General features: G+C 45.0%; 1 long non-coding RNA gene across 2 annotated transcripts in view; it reads left to right on the forward strand.

Annotated features, from left to right (window-relative positions):
* Positions 1 to 15,399, forward strand: part of LOC122462072 — a 37,173-nt gene extending 21,774 nt beyond the window's left edge. For both annotated transcript variants that reach the window (XR_006284415.1, XR_006284414.1), the window contains 2 exons: positions 14,087 to 14,256; positions 15,221 to 15,399. This is a non-coding gene — a long non-coding RNA (uncharacterized LOC122462072). The remainder of the gene's footprint in view (positions 1 to 14,086; positions 14,257 to 15,220) is intronic.
* Positions 15,400 to 21,658: the final 6,259 nt, after the last annotated feature.

Genomic DNA, 21,658 nt, shown 5'->3' on the forward strand with positions numbered 1-21,658 from the left:
AGGTATTGGGTAGGGTACTAAGGGGCTACGTATTCATACTTTTAAAACTAAATCCCATTCTCTTCATATATAATATACAGAAATTTAGAATCTCATTTTTAAATTAAAGTGATGCTTTCCTGCAGGTGGTATAAAGCTTTCACTTTGATAAAGCAATGATCCACTCTCATTTCTTGGTGCTACTGTTTTCTAATGATCTCCTGTGGAAGTATGGACGTAGAGAGAATAATACAGTTGTGATGAGTCTGTTGTAGCAATAAGCTGATCGTGGAGCCAGCCTGAGGATACCAGCCCTTAGTCTCCCTCTGCTTACCTGAAGCTGGATGAGACCATGGATTGGGGTGAAAGGGTGTAGTAGTTACAGGGTGGGAAGTCACAGCTTGAGGAGCCCTTACTGTAGCAATAGCTGACATATTTCTGTACTAGGAGTTTGGTTTGAGTAGCAAGGAGAAGCACTGCTAGCAGACTTTTGATTATGACTGCAGCCTGTGATACTATTTGTATCTCCCCTTCTCTCTCTCACACGCACACACGCCTGTTGGGTTGATGGATTCAGTGTTTGTTGTCAGCGGTAATGGGATTGTAATGACCCTGCTCATGGAAGTCAAAGCAGCAGTGAAGTAAGCAACTGCCTAGGCAATAATTACACTCCTCCTCTTTCCCCTCGCATAGTGGACGCCGATGCTGTCACCTGGGGCCCAGAACCGGCTCTGTGTCTGGGTGGAAAGGTAGTTCCCATTGCTGCCTACCCCTTTGTGTAACTGTATGCGAATTGTGACTGGAGATTACATTGATGCTGACAATGCATCCTCTTTCCTCTGCCTCTGCAGGTTACTTAGCAGGACAGTGAAAGCTCTCTTTCTCTTGAGATCAGAGGCTCTAGTCCAGGAGTCAGATTCTCCAGCCTGCTCCGGTGGTGCAGGAGGCTGGAAACTGGGTGGATCTTCCAGCTTGGGACTCCCCTCGAGCATGAAGAAATCCCCAGTGGATGTACAGCTATCACAGTTGGCTCCCATGGCATATGAAGCATGTCAAGGGGCTGGAGAGTGGATGACACTCTGGCTATTTCTAGCTGGCAGCTAGCCCCTTAGGGGCCCCAGTTAGACAGCAGAAATTAGAGTAGCCCCTGGACTACTGTAATCTAGAGCGGCATAGAGTCAGCCCCAGCTTCATGGAGTTGTAACTGGTTCACTTGTGCCTTCCACTGGAGTCAGCTGAGACATTGTGCCTCAGTTCTTACACTAAACCTAGCAGCCGAAGTACTGAAGGCAGTAATAGTCCGGTTCTGCGAAGGGCTGAGCTCCTCCTATGCAGTGCAGAGCAACCTCAGCTCACCGGGACTACTTTGGAAGCTGAGGGCACTTGCAGGAGGGGCTTATCGGTGCAGGCCCACTGGGGTGAAAGAAGTTCTTCTGGGCTGCTCCTGTGACCAGGTATTAAGCAGTTAAACAAGAGGTTTACAAATGCACCCTTTTCTAGTGATCCTGCTGATGACCGTTTCCAGTGACAGGATTGCATGGACTATACTACTTCATTGCAATGTACACATAGGAATAATGCACTGAGGTGAAACGGAGAGATGCACCCTTTGCCAGTCGCTTCCCACCCTTGAAATGCTGACAGTTTTTTTACTCAGAAATATCTACCCTTAGGACTTGTTTTGATGAGGTTATAGAGTGATTAATAGCTCTGTGATACTAGAATCTTAATTGAAAGTATGGAATTCCCCAGTGATGAATCTGACTGTAGCTGGTGTACAAATATCTCCTTTTAATCTGTGCTGAATAAACAAGTACAATATCCCATAGTACCTTTGGGCTAGAAGTGAAAAGGGTAGCTATTATGATACCGGCTTGTTGCTGTAGACCTCCATGGCAACTTGGAAAGTAGATCAAGAGGAGATGTTTTAGGTAGGAGAGGCCATGGCGGGGAAATGGCTGGATTCTGATCCTGAATGATGATAATTGTTCAGGAATTTGGTTTGGGATCAATTTAGAACTATGCCAAAATCTACAACAAGACTCTTGTTCCTAGAGACGGAGCCTGATTACAGCTTGGTTGAACAGCCAGTCCTCCAGTTGCTAGTTTAACTAATTAGTAACCTAACGTTATAGCTAACGAGGGTTGTCAAGAAGCTATGTTCCATCTGAATTGCACAGGAGGTGGATGTGTTCTAGGAAGCCATGCTTTATTAAAATTATATGCCTCAGGGGTTTGACCACCATATGAGGAATTGAGTTATGTTGTATGCCTCTCCAATATGTCGCAGTACAGCTGGAAGGAAATGTCGTTCATGTCACTTTATGAGAAAATTTCCAAACGAAAACAAGATCACATGTATGTACTAAGACCTGACCCTGCCAGAATAGAACTCTGCATCCAGGCAGAGCTCCTCTGGGAACTCATGCGGAGATAAGAGTCCACCCATGCGGATCAGATTGCAGGATCAGGGCCTAGATTTAGAGCTAGTCATATGATGGTTTTTGTTTTTTTTTTACCACAGAAAATTTTGACTACTTGTCCAAAACTAAAAATCTTTTTGATTTTTCTGCTGTAAGGAAAAAATGGACTTTCAGTAAAAAATCAAAAACTTTCGAAGTAAGCAGTCACCTCCCATGAAAATGTTTGTTCAGTCAAAAGCCCAATTTTCTGTCAAAAAAGGTTTACTGGAGAATTTTTGACCAGCCTTACCTGTAATGTAGGTATCATGTTAATATCAAACTTCCTAAATTTGGCAGCCTGGTTTAGTGGATAGGGTGCTAAGCATCCTCACATGCTTAAAATTCTATCCACGTTTCCGTACCTTGCTGAATCAGGGCCTTACTTCATTGTTTCAGTGAACATTTCTGCCAAAAAACTCCATTCACTGGAATATTTGCTGTAACCAAACACACAAGGAATGAGGATATGCTCAAATCAAATTCGTTGAAAAATGGAATGCGTATTTATGGAGAATTTCTCACAGTATCTGCCTCCCTCTACTGCCGTTGGTATTGTAAAGCTACAACACAGCAATAAATAGAAATGCCGAACCCAAATCTTCCATCCAGGATATTGCTGGTTGCAATGGACACGTTCTACTTCAGTAGCACTTTTCAGCGGTAATAAGAAATGTTAACAGTTTGGGGGGAGTTTAGGGGTAGACTTTTTTATTTTTTTTTAATCATCTGACACCTCAAAGAGCTTCTTATTCATTTTACAAAAAGAAAAGGAGTACTTGTGGCACCTTAGAGACTAACCAATTTATTTGAGCATAAGCTGTAGCTCATGAAAGCTTATGCTCAGATAAATTGGTTAGTCTCTAAGCTGCCACAAGTACTCCTTTTCTTTTTGCAAATACAGACTAACACGGCTGTTACTCTGAAACTTATTCATTTTAATTTATGTAGCCTCATGACATCCATGTGGTATTTTGTGAGTGGGAAAACTGAAACACCAGTTCCTAAGTGTCCTATCCAGCTCCTGTTAAAGTCAATAGATAGACTTTCATTGACTCCAATGGAAGCTGGAAGTCAATGAGAGTCTTTTCATTGACGGCCAGCAGGACCTGGATCAGACTTGCTAAATTGGCCAAGTTCATAAAGATTATCAGTGGAATAGCCAAGAATAAATGCCCAGTCCAGTGTTCAGTCCCCAGTCCAGTGTTCTCACCACTATAGCACACAATGTAACTTCTGTAACAAACCATGGAAGATTTCTCATTCTTCCAGTATTTTTGATTATTTTAAAATTAAAGGTTGCTGAAGTTTTGATTTCTAGGCTGGGAACAAACAAATCACACAGAATCTTATTGTTTAATTTTGACATAAGAATGAAAACGCATCTTGCGCAGGAAAATATAGCTTGTTTACTTTTCGTTTCTGTAATGTTTTTTTTCTGCACACACGCAAATTGTGCCTTTATTCGTGCAAGATTTACGCAACTAAATGATGGACAGTTACGGCAATTCACCACCAATAAGGGAGAGACAATTGCTGCAATTATCTTATGCCAAATGCTAATTCCAGCAGAAAATTCTTTTGCCTATATACTTGCTTCAAGACATCAGTTTCTGCATATCAAAGTGAACTTGTAAAATTATCTCGCATAGACTCAGCCAATGGCATATGTTTCTTCACCACCAAGTCCCAAGTAATACTTAATAGCAGTTAATAATACCTGACTGGCTTCTCTGGGCTATTTCAAAAGATACTGTCATTGTTTGTTTGTAAAACAAACACATTTTCTGAGGAAGCTGACAGTTTTAAGCACGTGTCCTGGAAAGGTCAGGGATCAGCAAGTATTTTTATCCGGTTTCCATTTGATCTTTATGGAGTTGGCTTAATTGAATTGACCAGTCTTAGAAGATGCATCTCTCCCCTATTCCTAATCAGGATTTTGTTACCTCCAAAAAAGAGTCTGCTCTAAGTCCAGTTCATGCCATTGTGGGGCCCCGTCCTGCACATCCTTTCTCGTGTGAATAGTTACTTACTCAGGGTCGCCTCCAAATTCCATTGTCATTGGGAGTCTTCCCATTGACTTCAGTATGAATTGAGTAGCCTTGCTGAATGCAACTTGCATTAAGGACAGCTTGCCTGAGTCATGGCTTACAGGATCGGTTCTGGAACTGGAGCTGAAGGAGTACTTTTGCAATGATCCTGCAAGGTGCTCAGCACGCTTACTCCGGCTGAAGTCAATAGAAACTGTGGATTGCTGAGAACCGGACAAGATCAGGCCCTTAGTTGTTAACTTGGTGCTTGGAATGAAGATTTGCCCAACCTTTGGGGTAGGTATTAGCCAGGGGTGATTTAGAGTTCTTAAAGTGAAGCAGTATATGAAAGCTTGGAACGCAGTGCAGAAACACAGGAGATAGTGGGTGGGGGAGAGTACAGATATGGGGAAGCCCGGTTGGAGGTCTAGGAAAAGGGCTGTTCCAGTTCAATGTCACAAGACAGCTGGTGCTCAGCACTTAAGAGCAGGGGAAGTGATTTAGGCTTGGCCTTTACCAGAAATACATGTTCGGCGAACGCAGCGATGAGAGGAGCAGCCGTTTCCCATTAGGATAAGAATAGGTCAGGTGTAGTTAAAATTGGGTAAATGGAGCAGGAAACATGGCAGTATTTTACTCACTCAAGATATATTGCACACATAACTTAGATTTGTTTGTTCAGATTGTCTTGCGATTCTAGACTTGGAGGAGTGTCGCTGGGTGGCCAGAATCAGACGTTCTGTATCAGTGTCATTGCTAATGGTTTTAAAATCAGTATCATTGCTAATGTTTAATAAAGCAGCCATGGTTGAAGCATAACCCGAATACTGCCATGTCTTTCTGGAAAGCTGGGGACTTAATGAATCAAAGCTTGTAATGTGCTTTTGAAGATGGAAGGTGTTGGGTTACCATATTGTTTATACAGCAAAGTAATTTATGAAGATTCAGTTAGTGATGTTACTGGCTTATAATAGCTTTTGCTATCCTGGTGGAAGGAGCCCTTGCCATAGGAGTGGAGGGGCAGTTTTCTTTTCAAATATTGCCAGATTTTACACCCCAGGGGTCACATTCTTCCCTCATTTACACCAGTACAACCATGGTAACTTTGGCTGGGTGGTGTGAGCATAGCTGAGGTGAAAACTTGGCTGTGAAGTTCGATTTTTTTTTTCTCCTCCCCCAAAATATTGGGTATATGCCTTTTGGGTGCCAAAAATGCACCTGCAATTCCATGTCTAACTTGCATGCTCATTGTCCATGATTGCACATGCACATCTCGTGATTGTGTGTGCAAGTTACCACTCAGATGAAGAACCATTCATCTGTGCATCCAATCATCCAGCTTTACACATGCAAATGAGTGCACAGTTGTACACACACCTAATTTTGAAGATCAGGCCTTCTATGTCCATAGCCAGAGCTTTTGGGATAGTATATCAGTATGTGGCTCAGGGTCATGCTTTTTTGTTTGCCTTTTCAGTACATTTGCCTCCAGTGGTTAATGGAGAAACTTACGATAAAGGATACAATCCAACTCCCATTGATGTCAAAGACAAAACTCCCGTTTTAGGAACATGATTGTGTCCAAACTGAATAAATATATTATATTTCTCACCTGTCTTCCCACTAACTAAGGGCTTAATCCTGCAAGGTGCAGAACACTGTGGTCCTGATCCATTACAGCTCGTGCTGCCCTTTACTCATGTGAATAGTTCCAATGAAGTCAACGGGATGACTTACGTTCTTAAAGCTAAGCATGTACTTAAGCATTTTGCTGAATCAAGGCCAGGGTGTTCGAGCCCGAAAGCCCCAATTCAGGAAAGTATTTGAGCATGTGTTTAAGTGTCCATCCTGAATACATTGGGGAGCTTTCGTGCGTCATGGCCTATCCGTGGAATTCTGGCAGGAGCAACAGAAAGTGCTGAAGTTCAGATTTCCCACCACTTTCCACCCCAACCCTCTGTTTTGTTACTTTCTGAAACTTTCACCTTGGGGGCTGAGTTTTCGGAGGCTTGATTAATTTTATTTCATTTTTAAAGTTTGAGTAAAACTGTTCCAGAAATTTCCTTCCAGGAGAGCTGGGGAAAATACACCTTTCTTATTTATTTTAAAAAATCTATCTGCATAAGGGGGGTGAGTTAAGGCCACGCAGGCAGTAATCAATTTGGTATTTCCTGACTCTTGAATGCTAAAGAGGTAACGTTAACATAGAATTATGTATGGAATGAATATATAAAACAGAAGGGACGGGTATGCAAGAAAAATCAGTTGTATGCAATTGTTAATTTGCATTACATGAATTATTTTTCAAAAAATCCTTTTTGGCCTAAACCATTGTCTGGTGCGTCTTCTCTCTCTGTATCTACCATAGGTGTTCTTACGTGCAACCCCCGGGAGAGACGAGAGAATGGCCCCTATTACTGTAGTATATAAGCACCTCCTAATCTTTAAGGTATTTATCCTCACAACATCCCTAGGAGGCAGGGCGGTGCTGTTATCCCCATTGTACAGATAGTGAAACTGAGGCACAGAGCATCTATGTGACTTGCCCTGAGGCACAGAGCAGGGAATTCAATCCAGCTCTTCCAGGCTCCTGGAACACCCTTCCTCTGAGACTGCACCTATCTGAGGGCAGAGACCGTGGGTTTGTTTTCACATGTGCTATAGCATGTGGCTACCTCACATCCATCTGTAGTGCTCTACAGCAGCCAATAATTTATTTAAAAGAGTTTGTGTTCTAAACTGGTTGAAGGTGGAAAAGAGAGTGCAGAAAAACAAATGGTTTCCTCCCCATGAGGTAGACTTTATAGGCTCGGTAATGCCTTAAAATAAGGTCATTCCTTGCTGATACTTGAGGCCAACTTCCTGGGACCAGCTCAGAGATGATGGGCAGCCTGCTTGTCCATCTGTCGATAGTAAATTATGAAGCTACCCTAACTTATTTCAGTCTTTGCCTCCTACAGAGTTTTATTGTTTCAGAATGGCCTGCTTTTAACAGACCCTCAATTTACAGCCATATATCTGTACCAATCAAACCCTAGATGGCAGATAGGTCACTGATGAGGTCAGATCAATTGTATGTCACTGTTTTCATACAATGAAAAAGCCAGGTTTAAAGCTGCTCAGTGACTTAAATTCTTTTAATCTCTTTGAAGGATACTAGGCAAGCAGCGTTTTTCGTCATCTATCTCAATGTCCCACGCCCATCTTATGTGCGGGTCATCTTGTAAAAATAGATTTCACCCCAATATTTAATGTCTAATATAATTGTTGGTCTATTTTAACATTGAGAGTATCCCTTTATTTAAAGGAACACTTCCCTGTGCTCAAAATATTCCCTCAGTTGTTATAGGCTGGTGGGGAATGTCTTTAGGTTTTGTAAATATGTGCTCTCTTACTAAATTCTCCAGGGCCAGGGTACTGCTCTGATAAAATCAATGGGTGCTTTAGTGAAATGCTGCTTCTCCAGAGCAGCCTGACAGACACACACGCTATTCCCAAGGCTGAGCCCCTTCCTGTTGACGTGGCCAGTAAAGCAGGTGCAAGGCAAGAAGTAAGCAAAAAGCCACCACGTGGGGGGGGGGGGGTTGCAGTACCAAGAGAGAGTGAGCCCAATTGTCCCATCTTGTGGTGGAACTCTGGGGAAAGTGGAAGGTAGAAATGGTGCGAGGGAACTTTAACCTCATCCTTCGGGCAAAATAAAGCCCTGATCATGCAAGAATTTACACACCCATGTAACTTTCTTTCACTGGTGATCCCTGACGAGACACCTTTCCTTGGGTCACCTCCAGTTATCTTATACATCTTTTTTTGTCTCGGCATCTTTCTTTCCCCCTTTTCCTTATCTTTAATTTTAGGTTAGGCTCCAAGGGCCAGATCCACCGCTGGTGTAAATCAGCATAATGCCGCAGAAATCCCCAGCTCTCTCTATTCTGGTGTGTATTCTTACATATGTGTGCAGAATGGAGAGCCCAGGTTAATGCTGGGGGGTGTGTACGCTTGCTTTACTCCTAAACCTCCACCTCCTCCGGTTTGTTTTGTCTCCTGGTTGTAAGCTAGATTGTCCACCATTTGGGGCAGGGACTCCCATTTTAAATAGATGTTTCCACAGCACCTCACGTAATTAGGAGCCTACCATATTCACGGCCATGAAAAATGTGTCACGGACTGTGAAATCTGGTCTCCCGCCTGTGAAATCTTGTGTTATGTGCTTTTACCCTATACTATATAGATTTCACGGGGGAGACCAGCGTTTCTCAAATTGGGGGTCCTGACCCAAAAGGGAGTTGCCTGGGGGGTCATGGTATTGCCACCATTACTTCTGCGTTGCCTTCAGAGCTGGGTGGCTGGAGAGCGGCGGCTGTTGGCCAGGTGCTCAGCTCTGAAGGCAGCAGCCTGCCAGCAACAGCACAGAAGTAAGAGTAGCAGTACCGCGACCCCCCCTGCAATAACCTTGCAACCCCCCCACAACTCCTTTTTGGGTCAGGACCCCGACAATTACAACACCGTGAAATTTCAGATTTAAATAGCTGAAATCATAAAATTTACGATTTTAAAAATCCGATGACCGTGAAATTGACCAAAACGGACTGTGAATTTGGTAGGGCCCTACACATAATGCAGTCCCAGACCGGGAGCTGAAGTCCTTGGGCATTACTACTGTACACATGGGAACAACCAGCACCATCTCCTTTTAATCAAGCCCTGCCATGAAAGCTGCGTGTGACTGGAGCAACTGGGGAAAGACCACGAATGGGTTGGAGAGTGGAAAGAAAAAAGCAGCTTAGCCACTGGTCAACTCATTCTGTGCTCTCTGGTCTCATTTCACCGTTGTTATTTATTTTGTATGGTGGCAGTGCCAAAGAGCTGTAGTCATGAGCCAGGACCCTGTTGTGCTAGGCGCTGTACAAACACAACAAAAAGACAGCCCCTGCCCCAAACAGGTTTCAAACTAAATGTAAGACAGGAGGCTCTGGATGGGGGAAGCACAAGGGAACAATGACACAATACGGGTCTGCAGGGTTGGCAGTGGTTTGAGCACACGTTGGCGAGTTGTTTGTTTGTTTTACCAGTGTCTGTGTTTCTCTCTCGGCTGCGGAATAGAACAGGGGTGGCTGGCCCATTATTTGCAAACTGGGAAGGATAAAGCAGGTCGCAAAACAAATGGTATTTTCAAACTTTTCAGCATGTATGATGGACGGCAGAGAGAGAGAGTGAGATTAACGACATAGTTTTTTTTTTTTAAAAAATAGCCGCTGATAGCTCTTAATACGTGAGCTGTTGCTCAGTTTACAACTGCCCTTCACATGCTACACACTCTGGAAAAAATAAACCAGAGAACAATCCACGGGAGGCTTTGTGCTTCCTACACACCAGCCGCCACTGGGAGCGAACTGGCGCGTTGCGGTAAATGCATTTGTGACAAATCCGAAATGTCTAGCCCTGGTCAGAGATTGCTCCAAAAGACAATGGGTGTTATAGATCCTATCATGACCCTTGTGATCTGTGGATGGATTTGCTGTTTGCTGCCTTCTGGTTGTAAATCCTGCATGGAGCATTGGAATGAAAGGCCTCGCTCTTCTGCGGAAACTGGTTGTAGTAGTAATACGTGTAGGCTGCATTTTCGGTCTGATTTTGGTCCCATGGTGTTTGTAATAATAGCTCAGGTGGTAAAAGGCTAAAGAGGTCCGTTTATAGGCTGATAATACAGTTTTGTGAAACCGTGGGGTGATTTGCTACCATAGCTGGATGTTTATAAGCTGTGGCATGGGCGCTTGGAGCTTTAAACCTCCTATTAACCTTTTAGAAATGGGTGTCTTGCCCCCACAAGCCTATGGCTGCGGCACATCGGTCCACAAATTGCCCTTGCTTTGCAATCTTGTCCTGCAGACTAGTTTGTCAGGCTTTTGTAGCCAAATGTTGTGCCAACTTTAGACCCACAGTTGCATGTCTAGCTTTCACACCCAGGGGCTGTGATTGCACATTCAGATGATGCAGATTGTTCACTTGTGCGCACAGTTATGTTCATGGCATACACACAGAGAGAACCTAGATTAAAAACATCAAATCTCTTACTGGAAGGTTGCAATATAACATGACTTTTTTTCTTGCAATCCACAGCCCTAACACATAATAACCAAAAACACAGAGAGAGACAAAGCAGGCTGCTCCCTAGGGCAGAGAGGCACAACTCCTCTCCCCCCCTCGCTTTATGCTAGTTCTTTGTTGAGCCGGACTGCTGAAGATACAGAACCCCTAGCCTCCAAACAGGACCAGGACAGCTTGTCATTTTAACAGTTTCCAATACACCTGAGTTGTGCATGCAATTAGATGTCTACATTTGGTGAAAATCTAGCTAAATTAAATTTATTGGACAATTGGCTTTAGGCTTGTGCTTAATGTGGCTAAAGGTGGAGGTGGCTCAGAACCAACTGCCTCTCCTAATCTTGGAGCTGAACCAGCCTATGGCTCAAGTTAGAGCAGCCTAGGGGCTACTCTAACCTGTGCCACATTGTAATGCCTCCCTAGGGACCCTTACACTGGTGAGGATAATCAGAGCACAGTGGGCTGTAGCTCTGCTTCCTAAAGAATCCCTCTGAAATCATGCCTCATCACAGGGGACCTGACTGTATCTCTTACCATTCCTCCCTGCTGGGTGAATTCTCAGCTGCCCCTTTAAGGTAGGTGTAAGGTCTCTTTGTGCCACTTCACTTGTGCAAAGAGATCCTGGCGGGGCTGCGAATTTGACGCCAGGGTTTTAGCTATGAAATTCCTTTCCCTGTTCAGGGTGGATGCTGTGTGCTTGTTAAGATGCCGCGTATCTCAGATTTAGGATCAAGCCCATTGTGTGCTCTAACCCAGATCCCTCCTCCAAGATCAGAACTGAATTCCGGGGAGGGAGGGGGAGCCACACCAATGCCTATTCTGATGTTCCAGTTGCAGAGTAATGCAGCTAGGGCTCCACGTAACGACAAGTGATGGTGCATGCCATTTGTGTTGTCCATGGAGACAATGCCAGATGGGAAGGGCGGCTGTGGAGAGCTGGGTGTGGGGGCTGGATGCAGATCAGAACCCATTAGAACTTTCTGTTTTCCTGTCCCAATAAGGCATATGTCGAAGCAAAAGCCAGACGGAGCAGAAATGGAGAACAAATGGCAAACGGAGGGAGTGTGAGAATGTGGAAGGCCTGGCCCTCAAGGCGGGCGGTCTGGTGGAATGGTCACGCTCCTCCCCTGCGACGAGTCAACAGGGCTTTTTCAGAGATCAGAGGAGGGCAGGCTTCACTTTGAAATAAAGTGCTGTGACTTTTCGAACGGGCTCGAGGGAGGATTAGAAGGGGAGGGTGTCGTTCTGAGGATGGCTAGCGAGGTAGAAAGGAGGAGGGAGGCCCGGCCTGCTGCATTCTGGGAAATTGCTGCCTCTGGAAGTGTGGTTTGGGGAAACGTTATCATCCTTCTCCTCCTTCTCCGGTTCAGCAGCAATTTTTATTCATCAACTTCCCTTTTTCTTTAAAAAACAACAACAACAAAAACCCTTCTTGATTAGCTCCGAGCAAACTCCGCCAATCAGCGAGTGCTGCGTGTGTCTCGACGAGCCCTGCTCCCATCAGTGCTGGAAGGAAGTGAGCGCTGCTGGCTCGGATGCATTTGTTAAAATAAAATAACATGGGCAGAAGGTGCTAGTTTTCGGGGGAAGGATGTTGTTGCCCTTGGGAGATGTCACTGTGTCCTGTATGCATTAATGAAGCGCTTTCATTCTGGTTAGGACTCGAAGGATGCTCATTGAAAATCATGCTGCCATGGAAACCAAAGGTGTTAGTCTTTTGGGGATGCGGTTGGAGGGGGTTGAGGGTGGGGAGGGGGAGCAGATGCTCCAGCTAAGATGGTTTAACTGAAGGCTAGATTTGGGCCAGGCTGGGTACCTAGCTGTAGCTGACTGCTGTTTAAAGAGAGGGGACTATGTCTCTGCTTTCTTTTTTACCTAGGGATTATTTATGTCCGGAAGACCCTCTGTACACACAGGCACATCCCACCTACCCATTGTTGGGTGGAAAAGGCCTGGCAGGATGGTCCAGTGCTAAGGGTACTGGCCTGGGCCTCAGGAGACCTGAGTTCACTTCCCTGCTTCCCCCACAGGCTGCCTGTGTGACCCTGGGCAAGTCACCTTGTCTCTCTGTGCCTTGGTTCCCCCTCTGTTCAGTGGGAGTTCCTGACCTCCCAGGGATGAGGATAAATACATTCGCGACTGGCAGGTGCTCAGACACTATGGTGATGGGGGGCAGAGAAGTGGACGGACGCAGGAGTCTCATCAGAATTGGCCAACCACCACTCCATAATTGGAGACAGTTGCACGGGGGCCAATCCAGCTGGGCTGGATTCTGGGTGGGGCTGTGACGATGGAGGGAGGGGCCACAGAGCAGCTGCGGTGCTGCTTTATGGATGCTCTAATAGTCCAATGGCTGGAACAGCTTCTGAGTGGGTCTTTCTAGTCACGGCCTGCCTGCGCACTGCTGTGCGGCGAGCTCCTGGAGCGCAGAACTCCACGCGGTACGGTGTTTGCCAGAGACATCTCCTGCAGGTGCAGGGAGCACAGACTGGCTGGTGAAATAGACCTGCCAGTGAGATGGGGAGTTTTGTTATGGTCCACCATTGCACTCTAGAATTTAACATGTATCTGTTTTGGGGAACCTTACCTTCAGCTAGCCCTGTGGGAACAGATGCCGAGCGTGAGTCCAACATGACGGTGCTCGTTGGTGAATAGATGACATTATGGAATCAAATTGAGGTGCATTATACATGATTAAATCAGAAATAATTAAATTGCATCTTTAAATCTGCAGACCTTGACAGTAAGGAACAAAGGAGAATAAGCCAGCAGAGGTAGAGTGTTTGCACTCAGCGTAGCTGACAAATGGTAGCCAAAATACTGTGATCTAAATATACAGCCGTTGGCGCTACAACCCTCTCACCAAAGCTTGCATGTGCTGGTTTTACATTTGTGAGAGCAAAGTGTGTAGTTGCCCTGGGCACAAATATCTAAGTCTCTGATCACATGCACAGTTACCACCAAATGGCCTTCATGTGTGAAAGCTAGAACCAATGCATGGGCATCCACTTTCTGCACATTGGTCTTGGCTCCTATTGATAATGGTAAGTCCTTCACATCCGACTAGGACATTGCTCTGTAAGGACAGCATCCCCCACACTGCAGACCCAGCAGTCTATTACAGGGAAGGGGAGGTTCTTAACTTGGAGACCAGAGAGAATCTAGCCACAATCAACAAGGACTATAAAAGTGGACTGACGGTTTCAGCAGCACACCACCCTTACCAGCTCCAGCAGAAGTGAACCAGATTGAGACTTGAAAGTCTAAACCCAGGCTGCTTTGAGTTTACATTCAACATCTCCCTCCAGATCTGAACTCTAGAACAGTCCTTGCACCTGTGTGATAATGACACGTGTCGGTGACTCTGTTAACTCTCTGCTGTGGGGCTAAAGGGACCCCAGCAACTTGAAAACTAATCAGTTTCATAGAAAGTGAGTTGTAAGAAGTTCTCACCCTGAGCCCCCCTGCCAATTTTTGTGGCTCTGCAACCACATTTCCTTTGTTTAAAACCCACAGCTTCCCCACTCCCATTCCTAAGAGCAGCAGAGGACTCCTGGCTGAGGACACAATTGTCTGCCCATGTAGATCTCATATGCAGGGACCTGACTGACTCTGCGACCATGACCAAGACCATAACCTGGTCCCAGCGAGCCTGCACTTGATGACCTTTTGGGCACAGATCAAAGGTATTTTCCTGGGGGTGGTTTGCATTAACCCTTTTGCTGCTTTGATTTCCTGGCTGGCTGGGTTTTTTTGTTTTCTTACCTGTCTGATTGTTTCATGGTGCCAGCTGGGTGAGTTAATGTGTTACCTACATATGTACATTTAATCCTGCCGAGGCTCATTATTATGTTACCATAAGTCTAATTAATTGTAATTGCTTAGAGCTTTTTATTATTGTTTACATCTAAATCGCGTAAGTGCACTGTTGCCAAATGTAAAAAATAATATAGGGATGGGGATGGATATATATATCCATAATCACTTATGTGATTTAGATGTAAACAATAATAAAAAGCTCTACGCAGCCTTACAAGTTTTATATATATATCAAATGTTCTCTGGCATGACAAAGGCTCTCTGGTTGTGTGGGATGTCCCTGACGAGTGCCTTGTAAATGCAGATCAGCCCCATAGCCTTCACTGGGGTAGAGTATCCAAAACTTGAGCAGCTGTAACTGAATGATCAGGCTCCATATTGTTAAAGACATACTAGGGGCTGGACAGCTGACTCTCTAACCTGTGATACAGACCGTAATAGGGAGAGGAAACATTCACAGAGAGAAACTAATACCAACAATGTGTGGCCCAACCCTTTGAAAGCCAAGTAGCAAATATTGCAAATGATGTACTTGAGGGGACACAATCAATAAAACCCTGAATTGTTTTACCCCACTTATTGATAAAGGTATCACCACAATGATTATAACGAGAAGATCAGAGGGGCATACATACATACATAAATACCCCACTGAGCTCCTTGTTATAATCATTGTGGTGAAGGCTGTGGGGCTGATCTGCATTTACAAGGCACTCTTTGGGGACGCCCCAAACAACTGGAGAGCCTTCGTCATGCCAGCCACAGAGTACGTTGCTTTATCCAAATCTGGCAACCACACAGGGATAACGGCCTCCCATTGCTTCCTGGCAGCTTGCCGCCATATCAGAACAAATCAGCATTGCCAGAAGTGCCCCTTCCTGCTGGAGATGGAGCGGAAATGCCACCCCCAGCCCTGCCCGTTCTCCCGGGGGATATAGGCCCAGCAGCAGTAGCAGAATTACACGTCTCCCTGGAATCAAGCCAGACATGCGGATGGTTATTAGCTGGAGGCTATGTAGGCTTCCCTTCCTCACCTGGAGCCTCGCCTTTAGTAGCAGACTGCTTAGCGTTTCCAACAGCAAGGATTCTTCCAGCATTAACACCCTGACACAAAGGACCTTCCCCTTGTTTGACTGTATGTTCTGCATATGCCGAACTCAATGCAGACCCTTTTCTTAGACGCTGCCTGTGTTCTGGCATAGCTCATCTCCAGACAGGAAATTAGTGGGATCTAAAATCCCCCCCCGCTGATGTCAGTAAGTGACAGAAGAAAAGCCTGCTCCTCTTTAGAATTTATGGTGGTTTTTGTGGCCATGTGGCTAGGAAGGGCTGTAAATAGGACACCTTTCCAACTTCAGCTTTTTATGTCCATTCCAGGTCACCAGACTTGAATCCCATCACCATGGTATGTGCTCTGTGAAACATTACCTGGGACGTGCTGTCACCCGGACATCAAAGCAAGAATGGATGCTCATAAAAAAGACTGGTTGGAGAGTCTAACTATCAAGCCTTGCAGCTAATAAGCTCAGCCTTCAAAGCTGATGCGCCCGCTTGTGCAAAACCCAGGTGGGCTTTTCGCAAACATGAATGGCTTATTGTAATGCACAAATGAAAACTATTGGGCCCTTTGAGAATTTAATGCAGATGTGGGCACAGCGGTAGAAATACACAGCAATGTTAAAATGATGAGTGCTGCAAAGTAACTACATTTCTGGGTACTAATGTTATCTTCCCATTAGTGTTTTCTATAATGGTTTAGTAAAATTCCCAGATGAAAACCTCCTATTGTAAAGAGCTGGTTCAAAACTCTAGAACTCCTTTCCTCTTTAGGGATGCCAGAAGAAACACAAGAAATAACTTGATTTAAAAGGGGAAAATGTCATTAGACTCTTCGAGGGAGAAGTTCTTGGATAAGGTCATTTCAAAGCCAGGAGGTGCAGCATAGGCTAGTGGTTAAAGAAGAGGAATGGGAATCAGGGAAATGTTCTGTTCTCAGTGTCATGCTGTCTGGAGAGGCTCACAAACCCCTGTGAGTTCTGTACTTAGATTTCATCAAGCAAGTAACAAGTGTGAACTCCTCAGGCACTATAACCGCCTTACCATGGAGTCACAGACAGATTGGAGTGTCCCGGGGGACTATCTTGCCATGCAGGCAAGCCTATCTTTGTGATAGAGGGTCCCTTACAGCAAAAATCACAACAATCATTCAGTTACTGCCAGTCCCAAAGGACCAGTCATTTACCTCAGATCTCTAACCAAAGACAGCACTGGTAGGCAATCTTGTAATAAACTAACTAAAGATTGATTAACGAAGAAAAAGAAACAAGAGAGTTCTTTACAAGGCTAAAGCAGGTAACACACACACACAAATGAGATGCAGTCTGACGTTCCAAAAGGTGATAGCAACTGCTATAATATGCATATGTGGCTAACCCAAGCCAAGCAGCTTGGGGATCCCTTGCTTATGCTTAGAAATACTGCCAATGTTTTTATAGTTACAGAGCAAGCACTTAAATATTACCTTATAACACATGGGATATAGATATTGTAAGTAAGATTAATAAATGCAGCATCTTACAAGCATTTCATAAAGTCTAAACACAAAAGCCATTCTTATAAGTCTGTTGTCTCTTTTTACCATGCTAACACACGGGCGAGCCAAACTGGTTTGCAGCTATGCATTATCAGTGCTCAGTGAGGGCCAGTGGCCTTGTCATGAGCTGGCACCTGGTCTGCCTGCATCTTATGGAGTTCTTTCCCTGGCTTGCTATGAGTCCTTGGACAAGTCACTTCTGTCTGCGTCATTTTCTCCATCTGTACTATGCAGCTAATGTGATTGTCCCCTTGCAAAGCATAGAGGGGGTTGAATGGTTTCGAATGTCAATGATATTTTGATAAAAATAGGACAAACCTTGATGGCATTTTTACAGAATCTCCTCTCTCTCTCTCGCATGCACAGATATCCCACTTCAATTTTACAACCCAGCGTAGAGCTCCTCGAAATTGCTGGAATTTCAAAACTTTGAAATTTTTAACTTCTTTGTATTTTCCAAGTTTCCCAAAAAAGACAAATGGTTTGAAACAAAATACTTGCCACTTGTTCCCTTTTCCCCAGTCATCTGTGCTAAAGCTCTTTGCAGTCATCTGATGACAAGCGCAAGAGCTAGTTAGTGGGACCAGCGCTACGGGGTATTGGAAACCTATTGGTGGCTTGATTTCTGTGCCTTTGGCACTACGTGCATGAATGTGTTGGGCCTGATTCTGTGGTGCTTCGGGGCTGCTTTGCTCTGTTCCTCCAGCACAACGCATCCCTGAAGACAGCTTAGCGAGCCATTGCCTCGGTGTTGATGGATCTGATGCAGGAGCTGCCATCCTGGAGAATATAGGTGTGAAAAGGGGGCTAGACCCACCTCCACAACCATCACTCAAAATATGCACCATTGGGTGTGACTTGTGCTGGGAAAACGTGGCGTTTTACTGCACTGGTGCAGCACAATCCATGCTACCAGGAATGGAAGCTGTAGCCTACACATGGTTCAGAGGTTTGCTCTGTCATGGGGATAGGAGTGTGGGGAGCAACTTGCCCCAGTCTGCACACAGTTTGCTAGTGAAGTGATCCTTTCTCATGCTGTTATTCAACAGCGCACATGTTAAAACATACCATGCGTTTGCCTTGTGTGTGTTCATTCTGTTTGCAGGGCTCCCTCCGCTGTTCCGTGGGTGGGAGTTCTCTGCCCTCCATTCAGAAATCCCATCTGAAACAAAGGAGAGCGGCCCAAAGCATCAGTATGTTCATGCTGATGTCTGTCCTGTTCTGTCTTCCCAGCCTGACTCCAAGTGCTACGCCTCCTCTGATTCTGTCGTTTGTGGACTGAAATAGCATCTCAGTAGGAGGAGCACAAAGCCAGAGCTGTGCAGGAGCTCAGCATGTCAGCGTAATAACACGGCTATAAACACTTGAGAGCGAGCTCTTTTAATGAAGTCTGCAGCCATAGGTCGCAAACCAGGGTATCATTATCTCCATTTTACAGATGAGGAAACTGAGGCACAAAGAAGTCAAGTGACTTGCCAGTGATCACTAGCAGAGGCAGGATTAGAATCCAGGCATCTTGACTGCTAGCCCAGTATCTTAGCCATCCGGCCATGCTGTCTCCCTAGAAGCTCTGGTTTATCTGGTTGCATTCAGCGCTGCAGACATTTTCAGCAGAACAGTTGCGCACCTTAGATGAACGTATGGCTCTGGATCTGTATTTGGTCAGGACAGCTGTTCCAGTTGGGCCTTCTGCAATGCTCTGCGGACTGTTTTTTGTCTTTCCAACAGATGTCAGCACCATCCTGGAAGGACCTCCTCTCCAGGGGAAGAGGTAGTTCTGCCTCCATGGCCCATTCGACACTTATCCGCTCAGTTGAGACTGCCAATTGTGAGGGTGATGTTTGTAATATCTGCACCTGGGCACTGCACTAGAGCAAACAAATTCCGTGCTGTATAAGTTCTCGTCACTGTAGCATCTGAGTGCTTCTCATTGAACATGGGTGTCAGCATGACGAAGCTCTTCAGTTGCAGTGTTTTTCACATTTGAGCATTAAAATCCTAGCCTGCTAATGCTCAATGCAGAGCCTAGGATAGTAAGTTCAAGTTGTGAGCCTGGTAGGCACTATATAGCAAATCTGAAAGAGATTTCAGCAAAACCTGCCAGCCAGTTTTCCTGTCTATTTTTGTTACACTCTGTAGCTCCTACAGTCTGGGAAATACAAGAAGCAAATTTGCCGCACGCTAAATCTTTTTGGTGCCCAATTGGCTGAAGTTCACAAAGTGTTTCTGCTCAGAAAGCTCAGCCACTCAGCCTCTGATGCCTGAAGAGCAGTGAGCATGTAGCTTGTATTATGCTTCATATTGCAGCTAACGTGCTCGTGGTATTCTACCACTGTATCTGAGCTCATAATTACGCTAACTGCACTCATTGATTATCAGCCACTTAAAACCATTAACAGCCCAGTCCTGAATAATCGCTGTAACAACCCACACTTGCCTTGTAGTATTGGTTATGTAACAAATGAATCCATCGTATGACCGAGGCACTTCTTTGTCATGTTATAGATTAGTTAGTTCCATAAACAGTCCCACAGTGGTAACTACAGCTTTCCATTCAAGGGCCAATGTGGCCATTCAGGTAAGGGTTGAAAGTCACATTCCAGGTTAAAACTTATTTTAAGAGGGACTTTCACACAAGGGAAAAATAAATATCTACCTCGTATAAACTGTTTTAAAGCTGTAAACTCTCCAGGGAGCAGACCATGGATTACTATGTTGCAATGGCAACTAGCACAATTGGCCTGGGGTCTCGGGGAGATTATCTCATGTAAATATTAGATTACATACTTGTGTACACACACACACACACACACACACACACACACATAAAACCAAACCAAATACTATGCTGAAAGGACACTGTTAAGGTTGCACTCAAAAGGCAGGAAATGTACAACCTTAATTCGGCCCCACTTTTGAGCATGCATTATGATGCAGTCTCCAATTACATGATCACATATTCCACAGGACCTCATTCAAAGTACAGGAGGTTGAAGGAGAATCCAGGCGGGGTGTGATAGAGAGCTCTAATTCCAGCAGAAATGTTGTCTCCCTCCCCCATCCTCCCCTCACCCCAGCATCCTAATTATTATATATTTATTTACACAGGGAAACCTCCACTCAGTGCTCAGCATCTGGTTGCCAGTGAGAGCCAGCATTTCACCTTATTTTTTCCAGCTGTGTCACCAGAGGTGGCACTGTTCTGCGGGAGCTGCCCTCTAAATTCAGTCCTTTTAATCCTTTGTCAGCAAACAACCATCAGAGCAGGACTCTGGCCTGGAGCCCCTTTAACTGGGAAGCCCTCGGGTTCTCAGCCTTCGGATATCCAACTCCAAACCCAAGAAATTAATAAGTGAAGCAGCCTTTCTCCTTTCCCAAGCTGGAAACTGTGTTGGGGGAGAGGATAATGGGATAAAGGGTAATGGGAGAAAAACCGGCTCATTGTTTTCCCATTGGGTGCAATTGCCTTGCAGAGGCAGAGTGGTCTAGTGGCTAGGGCATGAGACTGGAAGAGAGGAGTGGCAGTAGATTCTACTCCTGCCCCTGCCATTGGGCTGCTGTGTGACCTTAGAGAATGTCCCTTCATCTCTCTGTGCCCCTGTTTCCCCTCCCACTCTTTGCCTATTTTGTCCAACTAAGTCTCTCAGCATGTATGTACAGTGCCTAAGGGTCTCTGAGAGGCTAGAGTTATTTGTGATGATACAGGAAAAAAGAAATTAACAAATACCACTTGAAAAGCTGTTCAGAGAGCCGGGATGGCTCACACCAGCTTAGGCCGAAAGTTAGTCACATCAGGTCCTGTTCGGCACTCCTTATCTTTTCACTCGTTAGTTCCTGACGTCTATGAGAACTGCTAGTCACAGGCCCCACTTCTCGGTGCATCCGTCACCTTTACCAGCTACCACTGTACCTCTAGGGGATATAGGGGTGGAAATTCTTGCTGCCAAGAGCAGTGGGAAATCGTCCTCTAGACGTTCTAATTTCAGGCGTGCCTTTAAAGCAGGAGGTGAGCAGACAAGGAAGCTTGCCTTTGAACTAACCTGAACACCGAGGGAATGTCTACACTATAAACACCACAGCGGCATACCTGTGCAAGGCAGCTTGCTACACTTGCTACAGCGACAGAAGGGGTTTTTCTGTCACCGTCGCTAATTCACCTCCTTGAGAGGCGGTAGCTAGGTCAACGGAAGAATTCTTCTGTTGACCTAGCAGTGTCTATACCAGGGCTTAGGTCAGCTTAACTATCAGGAATGTGAATTCTTCACACACCCCTGAGCTACATAGCTAGGTCGAACTAAGTTTTAGGGGTAGGCCAGGCCTCAGTTCTCTGGTAGTGAAAACTGCTATTCCTAACATAAGAAGAAACTAAACATCTCCCTAGAGCTGGTCACTTTTTTTTTTTTTTTACGTGTCACGTAAATCTGAAATTTCAGTTGTTGTTTCCATTTTGCAGGGTTTGAAATGAACCCATTTCTCTTTTTTTCTTTTCTAATTTTGTATGACATTTTTCATTGAAAATGGCTGCTGAGATTTTCATTTGCTGCAAACCAGAATTTACTGGAACAGTTTTGATGACCTTTCTAGAATATTTTCAATTTAAAATAGCATGAAGAATTTTGCAACAAATGCCCAGGTTTGGAAAAAGTCAATAGATTTTTTGCAACATGTTTTTTGTT

Source organism: Chelonia mydas, chromosome 10 (genome assembly GCF_015237465.2).
Source record: "Chelonia mydas isolate rCheMyd1 chromosome 10, rCheMyd1.pri.v2, whole genome shotgun sequence".
Lineage (NCBI taxonomy): Eukaryota > Metazoa > Chordata > Testudines > Cheloniidae > Chelonia > Chelonia mydas.